Below are 8,449 nucleotides of genomic sequence, written 5' to 3' on the forward strand. Positions count from 1 at the left end.
ATATAGACATTGGGAGTACACTCAACAGGGACGTGGGCCCTCTTAACGGGATTTCATGATAATACTGACTGACCCTCAATTATGAAAAATTAGTCAAGACCAGGTGGCAGGTCCTAAAGGAGTCAGGAGAGGATAAGAGAACAAGTTGCGGGGTTGGTCAAAGGGGATGCCATGGGCATGTGATAAGACCCATACAAGATTGGATTACCAGCAAAATGCTAATCAGGTCCTTAACATATGCAAAGTCCTCAGGAAGATTCCTATTAATTTTAGAAAATAATCAAACGGTTGAGAAATTCATTCAAGACCCTCCGAGGACTTTGGGTGATAATAGCATATGCGCTATCTACCTGAATATCTTGGACAGGTTCCATTTGTATGAGAAAGTGCATGGCCTAGTTAGGTATCCATATTATTCTGCAAGGAAGATAAGGGAAAAGGCTGAATGATACTAGGTTCACAAATGTGATATTTAAGGAAGTGATACAGATATGGTGGAAATGTCTTACCTAAAGTGGACACTGTGTAGGGCCTGCACACGTGCAGCATTTCGGCGTGGCGTATCTGTGAGGATAGAGACTCTGTATGAGTGAGTTCCCAAGTGTTATATGTAAAGGATTGAAGGAATAATGGAAGACATGTCTTACCTAAAACAGACTGTTTAAGGCCTGTTAAGGTGCAGCCTTTTCAGCATTCCCAGTGTATGTATAATGGATGCCATTTTGGGATTCTAATATATCGTTTGATGACGTCATGTGTACGCCATGTGACGTCATAGGTAAACACAACATAATCATAACTAACCAGATAAATTCAGTCAGTTAAATGGGCGGCAGTCTATCTCTAGATAGTATTGAAAGTAGTATGGACTATTGTGTGCGCTTAATGTAGAAAGAACGTGTGTGACAGTAGCAAGGGTATGCTGAGCTAAGGCTTAGAGTTAGAAGTGAAAGGGGGCCATCCTAAACAGTCACGCTCATGTTGGGCCCCAATATATATATCTAGATTTGGGGGTGTAAGGTAGTATGTAACTGTTGGTAATGCGCTAGATGTGGAGCTGGTGGGTATGTATATGATAGTAGTGATGTCAGAAAGTAATGCTCAGCAAGGACTTACAGTGATAAGTGTCAGAACACCATCCTAAACATTACCCATGGTACTCCGACGGCTCCCAACTAGCCCGAGTCCTAACCTTAGCTACGGGGCTCTACGGATCCATTTAGTATTCGTCACGTGCATTAGTCATCATCATCATAAAACCTTTATTCAGCGTCAGCCTTTTAGGTGCACAATACAGCCAATACATACATTTGAGACACCTAGTGCTAAATTAAAATCACAATAAAATGTTGGGTAAGTCTCAAATAAAATCAAACTGCAGTTAAGACATTTAAAACATGACTCGCATATAACACAAAGCCCGGTCTTAGTTTTTCAGGTTACCTCTAACAGGGCGGTCTAAATGTGCTTTCCTTGATATTACTGAGCGTCGGTCATCAACATTTGCTCATGTATATGTTAGGGGATGGTCTTACACTTTGAGTGATTGCCTTAAAGGGGCAGATTTCTTTTTATCCAGGCTCTATGGATATACTTGTAAGCATTGTGAACCACATTCAGGTCTGAGGTCATCTTGCAGAACTGCAGCGCATCCATGACTGTTCGGACATTATATAACCGGAAAAAAAAAGGTTTCAAATACCTAACTCGAAGGTCCTTCAGTTTTTCAAATACTAAAAGAAAATGAATAATGGTTTCCACCCGGTTGCCACACAATGGGCAATTGAGACTCCCGTTGCCCCCCACACAGAGGCATATGCTGGCTTGTTCATATTCAGATAGTTTTCTTTACCCCGCATCTGTTTTACATCTAGTTAGGCAGGACCTGTAACCAATGCCCCTATGGTTGACATTGCTCTGGTCAATTTGTATCTCTCAAAGGCAGCCACCATCCTGGCCTTCGAGTCTCCCTCCATTCCTTGACATGAGCAAGCCAGACGATCTTCTGGCAGCCCCCTAGTGACAGTACAGGCTCTAATGCCTTGTGGTAGCTCCCCAGATCCTGTTTTCCCCGAGACTCAGATCCAATAATGTACTGGTGTGATCACTATTTCTGCGCCAATGGGGGGGTAAATCACACTCCATGCAAGTAGAGCTAGTTGGGGTACTTTGCGACAGCAATAAAATTGCTTTCATACATTTGTCCTCCATTAACTGTTAGAGATGATACGTCTGCATGACCCTAGACTTCGGCCCCATACATTGCTGATGTTTTAACCTGTGCCTGATACAAATTAGGAGCCGGGCCTTTGGTCCCCCTACTGTGCCTTGCATGGTAAGCCTTGAACACCCCACTATGTTTCTGCAAAAGGGTGTTGCCCTTGAAAACCTGATTCTCTCATCATACCCCACTTGTAAATCGGATCCCCAGGTAATTTTACCAATCCACCTGTTCCAGAGTTTTGTTACCCACCCTCAGCTTCAGAGTTTTAGTCCCAGCTTTTTTATCGGAAAAAACCATAGCCTTTGTTTTTGAAGTGTTGATCTCCAAGCCCAGTTTACTGCACTCATCCTCAAATATTGCCATGGCTCGCCGGAGTGCTGTCGTTGTAGTGGATAGTAGACTGCTTCCTCCACAATTCTCGGGGGGTCCGTGCCTGCCCCCATCAACCTGTCAATGATAGAGTTCATGTAAACCCAGAATAAGATGGGAGCAAGGACACATCCATGGCGGACCCATCGGTCCACTCGGAATTGGTCGGTAACTTCGCCTCCTATCCCCCAGCGGACAGCGGTCGTGCTGTCACCATATAGAAGTTGGATCATCCGCAATATATCTTAAGAGATGGCCTTTGCCTGTGAAACAGCCCAAAGTACATCTCTGGGCATGCTGTCAAATGTGGCTTTTAGATCCAGAAATGTCCCATACAGGTTAACATTTGCAATACTCAGGTGTTTTTGAACCGCTAGGTAGAACCTGAAACACTGGTCGACTGTGCTTTTCCCGGCTTGAAACCCAGCCTGGAGATGGCTTAGTTGGTGTGTATCCTCCACGCATGCTACCAGATGCTGCAGCAAAATATTTGCAAAGTTTTTCCCTACAGCATCAAGCAGCGAGATAGGGCTGTAATTGCCGGGGTCTGACCTATCCCCCTTCTTAAATATGAGGATGATCACAGCTGACGTCCAGGATGGTGGAACGCACTCCTGCCACAGGATGGCGTTAAACCCGTGAAAAATAATGCAGCTCAAATAGCCTCTTCGATCTTGTAAAGGTCCACTGGTACCCCATCATGCCACAATGCTTTTCCCCTTCTGGGCTCGTATTGCCCTAACCACCTAACCCAATGTAATAGCTAATTGGCTTTCATCATCATGCTCCCTTCCTATGCCACCACCTAGGGCGGAGATCGATGTTACCTGTTTGTGCCTATGTGGGAGGCTGTACCGACTCTCATAATGGTTTTTGCCATCTTGTCGAATTAATGCATTTGGGAGCATTTACATTACCCTTAAGTTCTGGGTCCGCAATCAATCTCCAGAAGCCAACACAATCTTTACTTTGTACACATTCCAGCATAGAGGCCCATTTATCCTGCATGTACTGGGACTTTATTCTGGCCTTACCCTCCTTATAAGACCTCCTCAGATAGTGAAGATGGGGGGTGTCATTCATGGCACCATTCCTCATGTACGTGGTCAAGGCCCGCCTGGCTTTGCAGCAGTCCTGGTCAAACCAAGTACCCGGATTCATTCGGCCTTTTCTTATTCGATTGACTGGAAGAGTTACGAGATGCCCGGCCTCCTCCACCATGGGGACCTAACTCGTACATTTACGTCTGGGGGTTGTGTATGCATCACACATTGTTTCAATCTGCTTAATGATTTTGCCATTTAATGTTGGAGCTAGATCTGCCAGATTAATGTTCGCCCACCTGTCAGGTCATCTGGCATGACCATCGATTGATATATCCACTGCTTTGTCAGCCACTTCAGCAGGTTGAAATATAGGATTTTTTAATTGGAGCAGAATGGCATAATCTATCCTTGGCTATACAGAAGAAAGGGTCCTGCCTGTAGGGATACTATTGTAACGCTCACCTGATTCTCGCAGAGGCGCCGGTCTTGACTGGGCGACTACCGTATCTTCAAAGGTGATGTGTAGCACCCGGTTGGCTCTTTGGGCTGGACCTCTGTGCACTGTATGCCTGACGTGTAGAGTAAGATGTCTGCAGATAGAAAATATGGGGTTAATGAACTGGGGCTATTGGGGTGTCCCTATCTCTTTCCTCTTCTCCTCTCCTGTAGACCCCCAAAGGTTAACGCTCTCACCTTAGGTAAGTGAATGCCGAGCTCTCCATCTGCCTCGGGGCAGGGTGCTGTAGCCAGTTTCCTCACTGGATAGGCAGCGCAGGCCTCTTGACTTCAGAGGACTGCTGTCCGTCGTTTACTGCACGAACGGTAAGTTTCGAGTCATTCAAATGTCTTTTTAAAGTCTTTAGTAATGATGTCTCTTGTTTTGCAGGGTTCCGGCGATGGCGGATGACGGGCTGAAGTGAGTTGATGATGGAGCCCGTGTGATGAATAGAAGCGCCTGGAAGCACGTTAGTAAGCGCTTGTTGCCTGCTTCACGATGCGCTCTAACTGTCTTTTTATTTTGCAGGTACGAGTTCGGAGCGGCTGCAGGGTGCCGGAATACCCACTGGATTAGATGTGGAAAGGAGTAATGGCACGTGAGTATTAAAGTTCCCCAATGTCTTTAAACGCACCTTGTTTTGTCTTTCAGATGCGGATGCAGCGCCGAAGGCCTCCGGAGCGCACGAGGAGTAGGTAAGCCTTTGCCTTTCAGATGCCGGAATGCAGTGTGAAGACCTCCGGAGCGCACGAAGAGTAGGTAAGCCTTTGCCTTTCAGATGCCGGAATGCTAACCTGTTCTTTCTTGTCTTTATAGGTGCTGCTGAAGACTGGATTCAGGATGGTAAGCCTTTTTCCTTAGGCCCAGGACTGGATGCAGAAGACACGATGAGCGTCCTGCTGCAGAGGGTGCAGAATAACGCAAAGCAAGATTCATCCACCGGGTGTGGTTTAAATAGCCTCCTGTAGTGCTTAGATGTCTCCTTCCACAGCCACGCCTAAGTAAGAAAAGAGTTCCTGGTAAGAAAAGAGTTCCTGCCTTCCTGAAGAGTTCCAGTGTTCTAAATCTAGGGAGTGGCTCCAGCCCCACCCAACAGGAAAAGTAGTTCCAAACAGAAGAGGATCAGAGGCTCAACTGGCAGGCAAGTAAGCAGCATGGTCTGCTGCAGGTAAGTCCACCCAAGCATTATGAGCCCGGCGCTTCCAGCGCTGGGACTGGGCATATTTATGAGCCTGGTGCCACTGGCGCCAGGACTGGGTCCAAAAGGTCCCAATTGGGACTGGTTGGCACTCGGAACCTGGGTTATGGATCTGCTTCCAAGGGAGTTGGGAAAACCCTGACCTTTTGGAAGCAGAGATCATGACAACTATTTGGTTGCACACTAATTCACTGTGCAAATTTAATCACATAAAAAAGGGCACACTGGCAGCATATTATTAACTGTCAAGTAGTGTAAGGCTGTGTCAAGAAATGCAGTGCAGGTATTCAGAGTGAGTTGCAATTTGTTTTTACTGGTAGTGGACACATTCATTGTTGCAAACATATAACAAAATTTAAAACATTCTGTGCGTGAATGTACAGTAGAGTCCAAGGGAGTTCATATGATTATAAAGAGGTTATCTCATACTGTACAGAGAGGTAGATACAACAGAAAAATTCCAACATTGTGCATGCAAGGGTAAGTTACCTCAATACATGAATACTCGAGCCACACACGTATCAGCATCACTTCATGCTCAGTGTTTAAGTGGCTATAAAATCTAGACAGTGTCAATTGTTCTCACATGTAGTGGAGGAAAAGAGAGCCAAGAATAAACAGATTTCAAGCTCCTAGTGCATTGCTTCATGCAGAATTACAATTCCTTATGAACACTGTAAGTAGAATGTTGGAAATGGAAAAAGAGAGAGTCCCCGGAAATTGAGTCCTTCAGGTACACACAATTCTGCACCTAGTGCTTTAGAGAATGGACCTCATAACAAAATGTTATTTTCAGGGGGGTTTCTTATCCTATTGAAACCTTAGGATGGTCTGTTCGAACCAGGCTGTAAGGTGACCTTGTATTGAGTCGATGTCTAGACTGTAAATCAAGAACCTTGTAAAGGGTGGAATCAGTCAGCAGCAACACAAGGTACTGCTGATGTTCATAGACGTTTCGGCAAATGTCATGGACAAGCCTTCTTCTGGAGCGAAGGCGGTGATCCCCTGGAAAAAGCAGAAGGGACCGTAACATAGGTAGAAGTGGTGTCCAAAGTAGTTGATTTATACAGTGTAACTAACTACATACAGGAGTGGCAATGCATAATTAACACAGACTACATGCATCATTAAAATGGAGTGTATAATTTATTAAAAGGAACACAATTCCAAACGTACACTGACCTTGACAGGGGTAGCAACAAATGGGGTTGCCTACCTGGCTTTGTAAGTTAAGAATTGGAGGGTGGAAAGCCTGTACTTTTGAAAGGCAATTAAATCAGATACACCATCCAAAAAGTCGATACTGGGGCACTGCAGAGTGTTATATACAAAAAAACAGAGATTCCCCTTAGAAAATGCACCGTGAGAGACAGGTACTGATAAAATGTCACTTTAGTAGATTAGAAACTGCCAAGACAAAAGGTCTTGTGAATATAAATAAAAAACTGTACAGGAGCTGGGTACCTTAATGTTAAAGTGGCAGTTCCTGACTGGGTTAGGTAATCTCAGTCTCAGGGTCCCGGACTTGCCGTGCAGCACAAGAGCAGGTGCATGCTATTGCAAAGGGAGAGACGGAGGAAAGGCTAGTTAATGTTGAAATGCCGGAAATAGTATAATAATCTATCCTTGAACAGCCATTCTGAGCATAATACATATGTTTCGCTGGCTGGTCCGCAATAAACCGGCTGTTAGAGCACCTTAGGCCAACATTATGCAGCCTCCTTACGATCTCCAGGAACTCTGAGTGTGCTCACACTGAGGGATTGGCTGTCACACCAAGTATAGCCCAGGCTTCATCCTGATCATCCCAGAGGTCATCGAGCACTTTGGGAAGATACAGTTGGGTGTAAAAATCCCCCAGGGCTAAAATACAATGTTCCCATTTAACAACTGTCCTGGTCCGATTAATGACATCACAGAGTGCCATCACGGTATTGGTGTTTGATTTGTCAATTAACCTATTATAGACGTGAAATAGAAGAGCCCTACCCCAATTCGGTATCACCATTTCCAGTGAAAGCAGATCCAAAGACCCTGTGGACATCTGTTTGGCTTCCCAGTTAAGTGATGTCCTTATTCCCACAGCCAAACCCCCGGACGGTCTCATTCTTGGACCCCTTTTTGGCTTGATTTCAAAGATCTCATATCCCTGGATCGCAACTTCCTCAACCGCCCATGTCTCTTGAAAGAGAACTATGTTGTGGAGCTGCAAAAATATAACTCACTCTGTGTCATTGAGATGTTTGACAAGGCCTGCTCTGTTCCATAACAACATTTTTAATAAGTGCAGGCATGGGATATTTGGCACTGCAGGCTCCCATGTCAGTCAATCAACATCTTCTAAATTTGGGGCCATTTTCATTGTACCTCCCCCAGTTTCCTAACTGACTCTGTGGGCACCCAAGACCCTGCACTCCCTACGGTGAATCTTTACCAGAGCTACCACCTGCCATTTGTGTTTCCAGATACTGGACCCTGGTGATTGTGGCTTTGATAGAGATGTGCACAAGCAAGGGGGGTCCTGGGAGTCCCTCACTACCGGCCCCTATATCTCGGTAGAATCTCAACCAGATTCTTTAGCTCACTATCCCTTTCACAGAAGAGAAACTTCCATTACATATCAGTCTTTGTCCTGCCCAAGGGCCGTCCAGCACTGAAATGCCAGGCAATTCTCTTCTGAACAAGAGTAACAACAGCAACCCCAGACACGTGTTTTGGCCTGGTTGGGCCTCATCAGGGAGGTGGAGCTGTGCTTCTCTAAGAACAGTGAGCAAGGGGTCCACACCTGGCTTACCCTAGTAACTTAGGGTGAGAACCCAAAGCTACTTAATATGCACAAACAAGAGGGGTCCTGGGAGTCCCTCTTAACCGGCCTATATTCCAGTAGAGTCTCAACTGGATTCTTTAGCTCACTATCCCTTTCACAGAAGAGAGATTTGTCACTTAACCTACTATAGACCTTAAATAGAAGATCCCTACCCCAATTTGGTTTCACCATTTCCAGTGAAAGCAGATCCAAAGATCCTGTGGATATCTGTTTGGCTTCCCAGTTAAGTGATGTCCTTATTCCCACAGACAATCCCCCGGACAGGCTCCCTCTTGGACCCCTTTTTGGC

The sequence above is a fragment of the Ambystoma mexicanum genome, chromosome 1q (assembly GCF_040938575.1).
Source record: "Ambystoma mexicanum isolate Mex_15411 chromosome 1q, UKY_AmexF1_1, whole genome shotgun sequence".
NCBI lineage: Eukaryota > Metazoa > Chordata > Amphibia > Caudata > Ambystomatidae > Ambystoma > Ambystoma mexicanum.